At 36.9% G+C, this 14,433-nt stretch overlaps 1 protein-coding gene across 10 annotated transcripts in view; it reads right to left on the reverse strand.

Moving 5' to 3' along the window:
- The window catches only part of SOX6 (SRY-box transcription factor 6), a 578,685-nt gene that overhangs the window by 199,518 nt on the left and 364,734 nt on the right, over nucleotides 1-14,433 (reverse strand). The gene's annotated exons all lie outside the window — the stretch shown is intronic.

The raw sequence follows: 14,433 nt of genomic DNA on the forward strand, positions 1-14,433 counted from the left end.
ACCGAATCTATCCGATCAAGCTAGGAAAACTATGATATTTAATACCAAAGATAGAAAGTATAGGTTGTGTTAATATTCCACAATGCTAGTTTTCTCTACCCTCAGTGACTAATAGAGGATCTAAGACATAGTAGGTGCTTAATAAGTGTTATTTAAGGAATTTTCCAACCATTGTTCTCATAAAACTTTTCTATTGCATAAAGACCTATCTCTGGAGTCAGGAGTTGTTCTCTTGGCCATGGAATGAATTCTACAGAGAGAGGGGGAAAACAAACCTGCCTTGCCTCAGGTAAGAAAGGATTGAATCTCCTTTTTCCCCCGTGAGGAGATCAAGCTAAAGTTCTCAAGTTCATCCTTAAAGGGAACAATGTTGCTTGGAGGGCTCCTTCACCCCTTTGTCATTTGTCATTCTTCAAAGGGAAAAAAACACGTTCGAGGTTGAAAAGGTTATGCATAAGGATGTGCTGTTTAATGACTATGATGTCGCCGAACACTTATGGTATGCACTAATGGTGCTGCACAGTCTTTTTATGGGCAAATTGCACAGCTCTCCTAAGTAAAGGGTACAGAATCCTTTTGTGAATCTAAATTAGAGTATTTACCACAGCATAAGATAAGAATTTCAACCCACTGTATTTGAGCTACAGGTTTCATTATGAAGAAATGATCTATGATTTGAAAGCTTTTCAGAGAGATGCCACCAGCTGTCAAAGGGGACAAAGATTGCCGATGTGTGTGTGTGTGTGTGTGTGTGTGTGTGTGTGTGTGTATGAAAGAGGAGACTTCCAATCTCCTCATGAAACCCCCCTTATTCCTGCTAAGAAAGCACCGGGAAAATCTGAGAAACTAAAAATATTTCCATTAGCAGTGGTCTTATCTTCCGAGTGGCCCCATGGACAAAGGGAGCCTTCAGAGGAGGCAGGCGAGCATTTGCTAGCATTTGACTCCCAGAAGGTAAAACTGATGTCAGCAGAGAAGTTACGATGCTTAGGACTACCTTGGAGTTTGTGATGCCAATTCAAGTCCTTAAAAAATAAAAAAACAAACTGTCAATATCCCATATCCTTAAAGATTCACTGAGTTGAAAGATGGCCTAAAATCAAAATTAGAAGAAAAATAAGATAGTGAGATGATGTTAGAAAATGTGTTCTACTGATAAAGGCACAAATACTGTGTCCAGCTGTTCTTTCCAGCTACTGGAATTAATTTGTTTTAAAGAGTTTTTATTTCAGCAATAGGAATTTCAGCTTGGTAAAAAAGAACTTCTTGATCTAGAAATATTAAAATACAAAAGCAGGTTCCCAGAAGGAATCATAAAATTTCTTCAAAATTGCAACAAGCTCAATTAATGCAAATGTTAATATATATAGGAATGAGAAAACACAAAATAAATATAAGGTATATTTATTTACTCATTTTATTCATTTCTCATTGAAAGAAAAATACTTCTGAATGGCAGCTATGTGTCAGGTATTGTATAGAACTAAGGATACTGACACCATGGCAAGAAAAAGCAGACAGAATTCCCTACTCTTGTGCACTTTGTAGTCCAAAGTGGGGAGACATCTTAATCAAGAAATCACACATATAAGTGTAAACTACAACTAAAAAAGAATTACAAAATGATAGGTATTTGGGGGAAAGTTTAACCAAGTCTGGGAGGCCCAAATGTAAGAAAGATAGACTGAAAAAGTAACAAATTAACAGGAAGATGAACAGAGTTAACTAGTCAAAGAGTTGGAGGGTGGTCAAGGAGCTTTTCAGCAGAAACAAAATAGGCAAAAGCCCTGAGATGGTGGGGGAGGGGAAGTCCCAGTGTATTCCAGAAGTTGAAAAAAGATAGCAAAATTCGAGCAAGGGAAATCAAAGGAGAGAAGAATACCAGATGAGGTAGGAAAAGTTCACACCATTCAGCTCCTAAAAGACCATGTTTGATAAACTTCACATTTATTCTAAGAATATTTCAAAATCACTACAGTATTTTAGATAAGGGATGAATGATGTGGTCATTCTAGCCTATGGTGTGGGAAATAGTTTGGAAAATTATAAGAATAGATCATTGGGATATATGCACATTTTATTACACATATTTTTGGTAATATTCTGATCTACCTGTAATTTTCTTTCTATACCTATCTATATGCAGTGAGTTAAGAGAAGGCTTATTAGATTCTGGGAAAGTCACTGTACCATAATTCTTGGTAAATAAAGAAGAGCATTCATAAGAAAGTTTGGGCAAAAACCAATACAAGGGTAGGATCCGGTACGTAGATTCCCCAGTAAAGACTGGTAGCTTTTCTCTTCTAGGTTAAACAATGTTGTTTTAACAATCTTCAGTATAGTCTCCTTTCTCCTCTACCCAGGAAACAGAGAAGCTGAGGATAACATATAAATGTCTTCTTAGCTTCTTCTGCTCAAGGTGAAGCCAACAGGTCTATAAACACATTGGTGCTTCCAGTGCTAATAGACATGTATATCTGCATTTACAGAATAGCACCATTTAACTGAAGCTTTTTACAAATCACTAATGATATTCAAGCTGTATAATTGTAAAAATTCAGTGACATCTAAATAAACTGTTTAAAAAGCTAGCCAGAGAGCAATATTTTTAAATGGAAATTTTAGGCATTCATATAAGACTGTCACTATCTTTTCCTTATTTTGAGGAGCACATATATATTTTGAATAGATATGAGCAGCATAATGAATGCAGTTGGAATGACAAGTCTAAAATTCCCCCCTCAATGGAGAATGTATATATCTCTATCTATCTATCTATCTATCTATCTATCTATCTATCTATCTATCTATATCAATTAGTCCCTTGTGGGTCAAATTAAGGAGAGATCAATTTACACCATATTACAGCTTATACTCTCTAAATGTGTAGGCCACTTTGTTCCTATATGCGTGGGCGTGTGTGTGTGCGTGGGCGTGTGTGTGTGGGCGTGTGTGTGTTCCCGCGTGCGCACACGCATGATCATTTTTCTGATCTATACCCATTGTATTTATTCACATATAGTGGTTTAAACCGAGGTATTTAAAACCTGTGGTGCTGGATTTTTGTTTTAATTAACAGCAAATGTTTATGCTGCTGTGATAAAAATAAAATTGAATCTCAATCACATTGATCAACCAACCTGTGAACGCAAGTTTTTTCATCTCAAAAAATACTAGTTTAATTGAATATATAACTTTGCTATGGCAAAAAAGACCAAAAACCAAAAAACACAAAACCCTATAGATAGTCCTTAACTTATCATGGTTCAACTTATAATTTTTTGACTTTATGATGGTGCAAAAGTGGTATGTACCCAGTACAACAGGGAACCATAGTCTCTCCAGATGCTGGCCCGCGACAGAGGCCTGCAGCTCCCGCTCACTCAATCGTGAGCGCAAACAACCAACGCGCTTCAACCGTACTGCACCGTATGACCATTCTGTTCTTCACTTTCGGTATGGCATTCAATAAATTACATGAGACAGTCAACACTTTATTATAAAATAGTCTTGATGTTGGATGATTTTGCCCAAGTGTAAGCTAATGTAAGTGTTCTGAGCACACTGAAGGGAGGCAGGCTCACTCCCTTAGCTGGATTCAGTGTATTAAATGCATTTTGGACTTAATGATATTTTCAACTGAAGATGGGTTCATCTGGAGTAACTCCATCATAAGTCGAGGAAGACCTGTATGACGGCCAGGGTTGTTGAAAACATAGACAAATTATGGGGCACGGTGGGGCAACCTATATACAGTCCGACTATGTTAATGGCAAAAGACCATATAGAATGCTCTTATGAGGTAACTCAACTCAATGTAAAAAGTCTTGCCTGAAATGATGTTTTGCGTTTTGATAAAATCAACTTGGAAAAAGACGAGCTCAGATCCAGAGGCTCTGCCCAGGCCAGCAGAGGTCATCAGTAGCCCCTCAATGTCATCTGTTCCACATCCTTCAGGCTATCTTAAAATCTCTAAAAAGCATTGCCAGAAAATAGTCTCTCCCACACAAAAACAGAGGTAGTTTCATAAACTGCAAAGAGGGAACCAGCAAAAAAGCTTCTGTACACAGCTTCTCTACAAGTCAATGTGCCTGCTTTTATCCAATATCGCACACAGTGTGCGTCTGACACTCTCCGCTATAAACTGTATCTATTCCCCAACTCCAAAGACAGTGCAGCAGGTTTTTTTTTTTTTTTCCATGGGGTCGTCTTTATCCCCAAACCACATCTGTCTTGAGTTTCTCTCAGATTAGTCAGGTGGATCAGTGCTCCCCAGGGCCTGCTCCAGCTGAAGTATTTTAATTTGACTAAACACCTGATTTATTTTATCTCTCCGATGAGAAAGGCAGTTTGTCTTAATAGAGCCTGTCAGCCCACAGCCCCATTCACAGCAATTTACAGGCAGCCAGGGACGCTGGAAGAGAAGAGTGCCGTGATTCTGTATTTTATCCTCCTCCAGAAAGCACCTAAAAGCAGCTATTCACTGCTACTGCATGTGGCATTTTAGAACTGAATTAGCTTTTTATTCAAGTAACTACACTTGTTGTGAATAGCTTATCTGTAAAATTGCTACATTCACTACTGATTTTATTAACCTTTGGCTCTATCACAAAATGGTCCTCAGTTAGGAAAGACCTTTAAAATTGACACATTTTTTTCTTAGGGGCCTTTATTCCAGTGACTTCAGATTTACTGAGTTTGATCCATTGAATTCTTTACCAGTTGTACTTAAAATTTTGAGTCTCAATAGGAAGTCAATAGTGCGTAAATAAGGAAACACTTTTCAAAATGTAAATACAGCAGCAATTTCCCTCATCAAAAGTTTTCAAATACCATCTTTCACTATAACAGTTTCAAAATCAGCCCTCTAGCCCTTTTTGGTCAGAATCTGAAGAACTTGGGAAAAAAGTGAACTAAAATAGGCTCTTTTTTTTTTAACTTTACAAACTATAACTACCTGTCCATAGGCCCAAAACCAACAAAGAAATCTCAAAATTGGGGAGAATTTAGGTAAAATAAAAAGATAACTAGGATAAATCCCTTCTTAATATAGAATGAAAAATTAAAAATAAAAATCAAGTTTAAAATTTAAAGTCTTTTTTTTCCCCCCATCAGCTCATAGAAGTTAGCACCATCATCTGCTAGCTAATTTCCCCCACGGTTACAATCCATGGTGCTAGAAATGAGACTGGGCATCGGGAAGTCACTGAAGACTCCACATCTGGACAAGGCAGGCAGGCACCTTGCAGTACACTTTAGTAAGTAGAGATGGGCTCCACCTCTTTTACAATATTCTCATGCCTAGGACTTTTGCAATGTAAACATTTCACACAGGTCACTGTCTTTATGGTTGTCCCCTGAAAGTGGATCGCAGCTACTGGGGACAACTAAGTTTCTCTAATAAAAAAAAACCAGAAACAAGCACAGCAGTGCAAAGACAGAGAAACTAAGAGAGGGAAGGGAGAGGCTCACTCGAAGAGAAAGCCAAATTAAATTTTGTGAATTTCTTCACACACTTTTTATCTCTTCTTTCTTATGAAATGAAGGGCAATGGTGGTAAAAGACAATGTTTATCAAACCAAATAAAGCTAATATCAACAAATTGCAGTATCTAGAAATGTGTCCTAGGGAATTTAAAATAAGACTTCCACCTGCCCATGCTGTCACTGGATCGCACATTCCTGTAATAAGCTTAATGGGACTTAACAATGAAATGACAGAAGCCTGGTTAAATGACAGTGTTTGTGTTTGGAACGATGGGGAGGGCTGGCAGTGACGCTGGAGTGGAGTTCTGATGGAGATACACTTTTCCACATCAATCCTAGAAAGATTAAAGCACTTAACAGTAATTTCAAAGCAGCGTCAACCAAAGAACTCAGCCAACAATCCAGAAAGATTTTAAATTAAGTTGAAAAGCAAAGCTCTTAAGACTGAATTCCCTGGTTAGTTCTAATTTTTTTTTTAAATGGACATTGTTTGAGAAGAAAGCCCAAACACAATGCTAGTCATAAAGGAAAGCTGCATTTGATCTTGTCTGCCCACAGGTAACCTGGTTCAAGTGCTGTGCTCCCGCCGCCTCCTCACACATCAGATAGGCTGTGATGTCTGCACTTCACAAGCACAGTCCACCAGTTAGCACTGGCCTTTTTTGATAGAGCCTTCTTCTAAATGTCACAAAATAGGGCAGCAAAAAGTCAACAAAAAATAAATAGGGTGAGCTGGAGAAACTAACAATCTATCAGAAGGTCCCCTGATAAAAGTTACTTTGTGGCGACTGCCTGAGAAAGGAAGCCCTGTCCCAGTGTAACAGCAGCTAATTTGAGTTCTGAATCCAACAGCAGTTTTAAAAGCTTTCTACTCTAAAGGGCCCCAGTGCATCATAAAGATAAAGGATTTCAGTACAAAACCACCACAAAGACCTCTATTATCTTATCAGTCTTTGGTTACAACAGCTGAACCAATATGACTAAATTCTGAATGACTTTTTTCAAAACAGCAAAATACTGGAATTTCTTTGTTTTCTCATCAGTCAGCTATTGTCATTGCTCCCATATGCTACTGTCCATTCCTTAGTAAATAAAAAGTTTAATAAAGGCAGCAATTGTGCTCTTAGGAATCACTTAGGGACCACTATACAGGAAATGTGGCTCATGGACTGAGGTACAGGCTGTTTTTGGTTGTTTCTGGGGAGTTGTTGTGTGTGTGTGTGTGTGTGTGTGTGTGTTTTCACCAAATGCATGAGAATTTCCTTCCTAAAATGTAAACAACTCTCATTTAAAAAGTCACTAAAATCTATTGTATACAAACAAGACAAGAATACCCAGGAACTCCCTATATTAAGATCAAACTCCCCTGTCTATTCCAGGCACACTCACCTCTCCTTCAGCTTCCTCTCTCTCTAGCTGCAAAAGGAAGTCTATTCCTGGATCAACTGAGGTCTATTCATGTTGCAGATCCCAAAAGAGCAAGAACAATCCATGGAATTCTGCCATCTAGGCTCCTAATCTCACAGCTGGGCCTTCAGCCCGTTGTGCTTTATTAGCCCATTCTTTTGGGATCCGGAAATGAAGGTATCCTGAAACATCCCTCCTTCAGTATGAGACAGGCTGCCTTTACATTACTGTTCTCTTTGGATGATAACTGGTCAATGGCTACATCTCCACAATTCAGACAGAAGAATAGTAATTTCTGGCCTTTCAGAAACATGGAATTCTTTGATCCTTTAGGGGGAAAAAAAAAACTCAAAAGAATTTGTTTCAATAATTGCTGTATAGGATTGGTTCTTTCTCAAGAAGCTCCATCAGAATTAGGAGATAGGAAAGAAAAGATGAAGAAAAACAGATCTTATTTAACAAAATATTGTCTTAAATAAGAATTTATATGTTATCTTATTTAATCCTCATCCTAAATGTTGCATTGTTACTTCCATTTCACAGATGAAAAACTAAGCTTTCAAAAAGTAAAGAAACTTGACCAAGTGAGAGCATTGGATTGGATATGAATTCAGGTCTTCTGATTGCTAATCCAAGGAAGTCAGGAGGTGAAGGAAGAGGTATCTTCCCTATGTCAGAGTTAGAATTCATAGCAGGGAATTTCTAAAAGTTAGGAGTAATGCTCTACGGAACCTAGAATTTTCATGCCACATAAGACTTAGAAATACACAGCTTCTCAGTAAGGCTTTGTTTACAAAATAATTTCAAAAGCTAGGCTAGGCAATTAGACAACCAAAGAGGTGAGCAAATTGAACTGTGACAACTTATAGATGTAAAAACAGATCTTGACTTAAAGTGATATGCCTCCCCACCTGGCAGTTAAGATCCTCTGCTATGTTTTATTCCCCAAATCCTCTCTCCTCAACAAGCACATGGCCTCCTGGTTCCAAGTCCAAATACAAAGTTTATGCAGACCATAGCATTCCCAAACATTCCAGGTACAAAATTTACAACAGCAATGAAAGGCTGAGAAATACACTCGAATATCCGCACACATCAAGTGTGCTGCTGCCTTGAGGTGCGGCGTGGCTGCAGACAGAGACGGCGAGGTGCTAGGCAAGAGAAGTCACCCGGAGAAGTCTAGGAAGTGTTCCTAGCAAGGACTGAGGGATCTCTCCAATACAACTAAGGCTTAGGACAGTTGCCTGTACAAGCACAACATATCCTTGCCCACTTCCAAGGTGTATTTACAACTTGCCTAGTGTAGATCCAGGGGATCCTTGCGCTAGCCCAATATGCCTCATTGTACAATAATAATTGCTTAGCCTTAGCTGTATGATAAACGGAGAGGACTACACCTACTTAGTCCACCTTCTCGAAACAACTTCACCCAAAGTAGCTGAAGTTCTTTTTGACGTTTTGTTCTTGTTTTTCTTTTTGTTTTTTGTTTTTTTTAAAATACAATGTTCCCTGAGGTCCTTACTAAAATGAAAGAATTTACCTAGGGAAGGATCTACGATACCTTTTGTTCTTTAAGATAGCTCAACCCACTAGCAGCACAAAGCTCTTTTGACCTTTTAGCATAAGACACAAATATCACCATTGTCTGTAGTTGCTTTCCATTACTAATCCAATCTCTCACTCCCCTACTCTCTCCTTTCTCCATCTAATTGTATTTCCTCCAAATTCTAAACTCCTGGTGTTGAGATCTCCCCATTTGGATTCCTGTTTAAACTCCACCAGACCTAGTGTGTGGACCTGAACTCTCAAATATTGGAACTATAGTTTTCCCCAACAGATTGATTTGGCTGGTTCTCCGGCTTTTAGTGGCCTTTTTGGCTCCTCTTTATTGTTTTATTTTTATTTTTTTATTTTTTTAAAGATTTTATTTATTTATTTAACAGAGAGAGAGACAGCCAGGAGAAAGGGAACACAAGCAGGGGGAGTGGCAGAGGAAGAAGCAGGCTCCCAGCGGAGCAGTGAGCCTGATGTGGGGCTCGATCCCAGGACTCCGGGATCACGCCCTGAGCCAAAGGCAGACGCTTAACGACTGAGCCACCCAGGCGCCCCTTTTTGGCTCCTCTTTAAATCCCCCCCCTCACATCTGCCCCTAATTACTTGATTAGCAATCCAGAGAGCCCAGTCCAGATCTCCTTTCTCCCCCCCCCCACCCCGTATTGTCTGTAGGTATCAGGACATCCCAGTGGACCTAGATGTTGCTAAGAATGTAATGGGAAGGTGTGCTAAAAACTTTACATTAAAACAAACTGAAACAACAACTAAGGGAGATTGCTTATTTGTATTTTTACATAATCACAGATAGTTCACAGATTCTCAAATTATGGTACTGAGTATCTGATCAGATAACTGGCCAGTAATACAGATTCCACCCATTACAAACTCAGATGATGAGTTGGTAGAGGGAAAATGGAAATGGAAATTTCATACTGATTCTGAAATCATGGTTTCTTTGATTGTTCTTTCATAGCTGAATACAGCTGGATGAGTAGCAAATTGATTTCTGGTACAATAGGTGCTATCATCATCTTATTATAAAAACACCTTACATTCAGAGAGCTTTTTTGAAGGTTATCTAATCTGTCCCACGTAAAATCCATAATATTCAGGGCACAAAACTTAAGGAATACCAAAGAAAGGAAGAAAGACAATTAAAACCTCGGTCCAGAAATGATCAAGGGTGTCCCACCACAAGATGGTCTTTAACATGCTAACGTAAACATGAACAAAGGCCCTCTCCTTCTGCCCCTCCCCTCTCACATAAATAAATCTTTTAAAAATATATTTAAAAAATAATAAAATAAAATAAATAAATCTTTAAAAGAAAAGAAAATTCTCTACTCAGAAGCTGTTACACCTATAAATTAAGTTTCAAATTGTACAAAAAAAAATTTCAACACTTTTCTGAACACCAACTGTAACTTAGAAGGTAGAATCAACTGAAAGACTACATAAATTATATAAGCAATTATATAATATATAATTATATAAGCAATTATACAGGAAACAGTTCAGAAGGACTTATATTATTGTATTAACCCTTTCCACCTTCTTCCAATAAAATTGAATTATATGCCAAGATACCGTAATCAGAGAACAGGTTCTAGTTCTTAATTGCTGGAAAAAAAAACACTGCCCAAAGAGTTACATACAGTTGATTAGCCAACTCATTCACCCGTCCATATACCACCAAAGCTTTTTTAGAGGAATGTTTTTAAAATGTATACCCTTTAGTGGACAAAATCCATTTTTCGGTTGAATTTCAAAATTCAATGGGAAAAACAACCCTGACTATATCACTATAGACTGATCCAAGTCAGTGTCTCACAACATTTTAAAGTCTATACCTCCTACCCAGTTTTCTCACACTATATTTTATATACCTACACTCGCCAAGAAGATTTTGTTTAGCTGATTCACCATCTATAGTTTGTTTAAGAAAATAATAGGGGAGCATCTGGGTGGCACAGCGGTTAAGCGTCTGCCTTCGGCTCAGGGCATGATCCCAGCGTTATGGGATTGAGCCCCACATCAGGCTCCTCCGCTATGAGCCTGCTTCTTCCTCTCCCACTCCCCCTGCTTGTGTTCCCTCTCTTGCTGGCTGTCTCTACCTCTGTTGAATAAATAAAGGAAATCTTTAAAAAATAATAATAATAATAATAGGTGTACTAATAAGCTTTAACAAACTACAAGCAACCTCATTTGAGATTTCTGTTCTACTTGTCAAAAACAATTATAATTAAGTTAAATGGGTATTTGCAGTTTGTTTCTCCTATACCTACAAGTTTAAAACAAAGTTGAAAAATTTTAACTACTCATTGACTTTATAAAAACAACACATTCTTACCTGACACATCTTATTGACACATCTATAGCATATCTCTAATCTCTTTTTAAAATGTTGATAGGTTTCTTTCTGTCTAAATATTTATTTTTTTGCTCCTAACCTAATTTTTTTCTTTTTTAAGTTTCTATTCAAATTCCAGTTAGTTAACATATGATGTAATATTAGTTTCAGGTGTACAATATAGTGATTCAAAACTTCCATACAATACCTGGTGCTCATCATGTGCCCTCCTTAATACCCATCACCTATTTTTTAAAATTTTGAATTTAAATTCAATTTAGTTAACATATAGTGTATTATTACTTTCAGGGGTAGAATTTAGTGATTCACCAGTTGCATATAACACCCAGTGCTCATTCCATCAAGTGCCCTCCATAATGCCCATGACCGAATTACCCCATCCCCGCACCCACCTCCCCTCCAGCAACCCTCAGTTGGTTGCCCATAGTCAAGAGTCTCTTATGGTTTGCCTCCCTCTCTCTTTTTACCTTATTTTATTTTCCTTCCCTTCCCCTATGTTCATCTGTTTTGTATCTTAAATTCCACATATGAGTGAAATCATGGTATTTGTCTTTCTCTGACTGACTTATTTCACTTAGCATAATACACTCTAGTTCCATCTGTGTCATTGCTAATGGCAAGCTTTCATTCTTTTTGATGGTTAAGTAATATTCCATTGTGTATATATACCACCACTTCTGAGGCATTCATCAGTCAATGGATACTTGGGCTGTTTCCATAATTTGGCTACTGTAGGTAATGTTGCTATAAGCACTGGGGTGCATGTGTCCCTCTGAATTAGTATTTTTGTATTCTTTCGGTAAATACCTAGCAGAGCAATTGCTAGATCACAGGGTAGTTCTATTTTTAACTTTTTGAAGAACCTCCATATTATTTTCCAGAGTGGCTACACCAGTTTGCATTCCCACCAACAGTGCAAGAATGTTCCACATCCTCACCAACACCTGTTGTTTCTCATGTTGTTGAGTTTAGCCATTCTGACAGGTGTGAGGTGATATCTCATTGTCTTTCTGTCTATTTAACGTGCTGTGATTCCAGTGGTACTCAATTATTAAGCATGAATGACACATTTTATTTTTGTTATGTTAAATGACAAAGACAATTTACCTGATCACTTTTTTGGCAACAATAACAGACATAATCTTCTGAGTTACTTGACAATGTCATTTGTCTTTTAATTTGTTTACTATTAGCTATTTCCCCAGCTCCTAAAAGAGTTCCAGACACATAGTAAATCTTCAACAAATACTTGTGGAGAGGAATTCTATTATGTGAATTAATTCAGATAATTCATCATCCAAATGAGAACATTTCTTAAATGAACGGAGGCACTGTGAATGACTACATGAAGAACACAGGTGTAAACCAGGCAATCCAGGTAAGCTCAAACATAGTCATAACTTATTGTCACTTAATGTCAGTTTCTAAATAAAGTTATGTAAATAGAACCCTAGGGTTGATAAACTTCATAAAAATTCCATAAAACATGGAATTTTATGTTGTCAGTAAGCCTGAAATATGGATGATGCAATTCTATAGAATTAGGCTCAATTCATCAATTTTGAACACATGTACAAATTCAAAATAAACAAATATAGATATAATGGACCCTTCATCTAGAGCAAACATAACAATGTAATGTTAGTTTCATAAACTTGGACAAATGCTCCTTATTTGCCAAGTATTTTGAAGAGAAATTTTTAATATAACATTCATAGAAATAGTCAATCAATTTTCCATGAAATGTAATTCCCAATTAAGGAGATATAAGGTCATGCTAATTTTTCTCATTTTAATAGAGACAAACTTATAATTTTACTTAGTAATTAACTAAACAACACAAAAATGTTCATCTAAAAAAAAGATGAGAATATTAAAATGTCTAAATCTTACAGCATTATATCATCATAAATTTTAATTTTGATATTAAGCACGTGTTCTTTTTTCATATGATAAATATATAAACACATGAATCAATGAAAAACTTATATATGCTTCTGAAGATTCTAAGGCCTTGGGTTGTAACTAATGAAGAAATAATGAAAATTATCTTAAAGCAAAATTAAAGGAAAGTCCAGTCTAGCATGAAGACAGTAAAACAAAACTTTCCCACTTTGTTTTAAGTTGAAAATTCAGCCAAATTTTTGGAAATCTACACCAGAGTTATATTCAATAAAAGCCACAGAGTCAATGGCCTTTCAGTAAATTCTATGGGAAAAAAATTTCCCCCAGTTCTACAAAACAGTGTTAGAAAATCTACATGCTTACAATTATTCAAGTTTCTAGGAAATCAACAGCAACATTGTTTACCAACTTTCTTCCTAATATAGAAAAGTAAGTAATTCCCAAATTATATTAATAGGAGTATGAAAAGGAACCTTCTATACCTCCAAAACTGAGCTACATTTGGGTCCTAAACTGTATCTCCAAGCTTATACACAGACATTACCAAGCATAGTGGAATTGAAAGTTTCTAAATGAAATACAATTCCTACCCTGATTCCATAAATAAATGTATTTTATATAGTTAATTATAAAGACCATCAGTAATTTAAAAACTGAAGGATCTAGGGGTGCCTGGGTGGCTCAGTTGGTTAATTTCAGTTCAGGTCATGATCCCAGGGTTCTTGGATTTAGCCCCACACATCAGACTCCGCGTTCAGCACAGAGTCTGCTTATCCCTCTCTCTCTGTTCCTCTTCCTCTCTCTATCTCTAAAATAAACAATTAAAATCTTCAAAAAAATACTGAAGGATCTAAACCAAGTAAAGATTAAAAAGGCACTGAGAAAACAAGCAAACACCAAAATATAAGAAAATCTACTAAATGTGATTTGGGAAAAAGGATTCTGCCATACCTGGAGTTTTTCAGGTACTACTTTACAGGGACACCTGAGTTAAGTTGTAACAGTGTTAGTTCACAGTTGTAAAAGTTACATCAGAGGCAGCAGAAATATGTTTTGTTTTGTTTTGTTTTGTTTTTTTAAGGAAAAAAGTCTAAAATACAAAAGTAAACATCAATTAGGAAATTTCAAAACTGTGTAGATCTGGCTGTGTGATTTTAAGTAAATAGTGGTAATGCCACTATACAATGCCAATATGACTAAATAGGTATTTGGTGTGGATTTGGAACCAAATTCAATTAATAATAAATGGCATAAAAATCTAGTTTCCCAACATCTTTCTTTAAGCAGAGAGTGGATTTGACTACTCAGACCAGGGGGGGAATAAAGGAGCAAAAGTGACTGAAGCATTTATCAGTCTTGTGTGCGCCAAGCAGATGAAAGAAACAAACGAGACTCTTCCAAGATTCACAAGTTAAAGTTTTGGGCCAATGTAGTCTAGGCAATAAAAGATACTTTAGATTCAGGGAAAACACTTCCAAGTTTTAATTACTATTGCAACAAGCCAAAGACAAGTGAGTTCCCAGATTATCAGACATGGCTATATTTAAATGTAAACTCTTAAATCCATTCATGAGCTAAATGTAAACATGTGAAGTAGCTGCTGTTTGGAATTATCTGTGCAACTGAGAGCACAGGTGATCAAGAGTTGACTACACGCACTCTTTTGTTCCCTCCATCTGTTCAAATGAACTGAATAATCAACAGCAGCTT

Source organism: Ursus maritimus, unplaced genomic scaffold (genome assembly GCF_017311325.1).
Source record: "Ursus maritimus isolate PB19 unplaced genomic scaffold, ASM1731132v1 scaffold_23, whole genome shotgun sequence".
Taxonomy (NCBI): Eukaryota; Metazoa; Chordata; class Mammalia; order Carnivora; family Ursidae; genus Ursus; species Ursus maritimus.